The following is a 495-nucleotide window of genomic DNA, read 5'->3' as shown; positions in this document are numbered from 1 at the left end:
GGCTAAGATATCACGTCACAGACGTTTGTGACGCTTCCAGACATCCTACAGAGCTTCTGATTAAACAAGACGCATTCGTTTGACGCGTCGGCAACTGTAAACGCTCTCAAACGTTCGTCAGGTTTCCAGCGGCTAAGATATCACGTCACAGACGTTTGTGACGCTTCCAGACATCCTACAGAGCTTCTAATTAAACCAGACGCATTCCTTTGACGCGTCGGCAACAGTTAAGGCACTCAACCGTTTGTCAGGTAGCCAGCAGCAAAGATATCAAGTCACAGATATTTGTGACGCTTCCAGACGTGCTACAGCGCCTTAAATTAAACCAGACGCATTCATTTGACGCGTTGGCAACAGTTAACGCACTAAAACATTTGTCACGTTGCCAGAAATTAAGATGTCTAGTCATATCGGTTCGTGACGCTCCCGGACGTGCTACGGTGCCTCTAATCAACCAGATGCATTCGTTTGACGCGTTGGCAACTGTTAACGCAC

Source organism: Plasmopara halstedii, assembly GCF_900000015.1.
Source record: "Plasmopara halstedii genome assembly, contig: Scaffold_650, whole genome shotgun sequence".
In the NCBI taxonomy this organism is placed as follows: Eukaryota; Oomycota; class Peronosporomycetes; order Peronosporales; family Peronosporaceae; genus Plasmopara; species Plasmopara halstedii.
Note: the sequence above shows the minus strand (reverse complement) of the source record.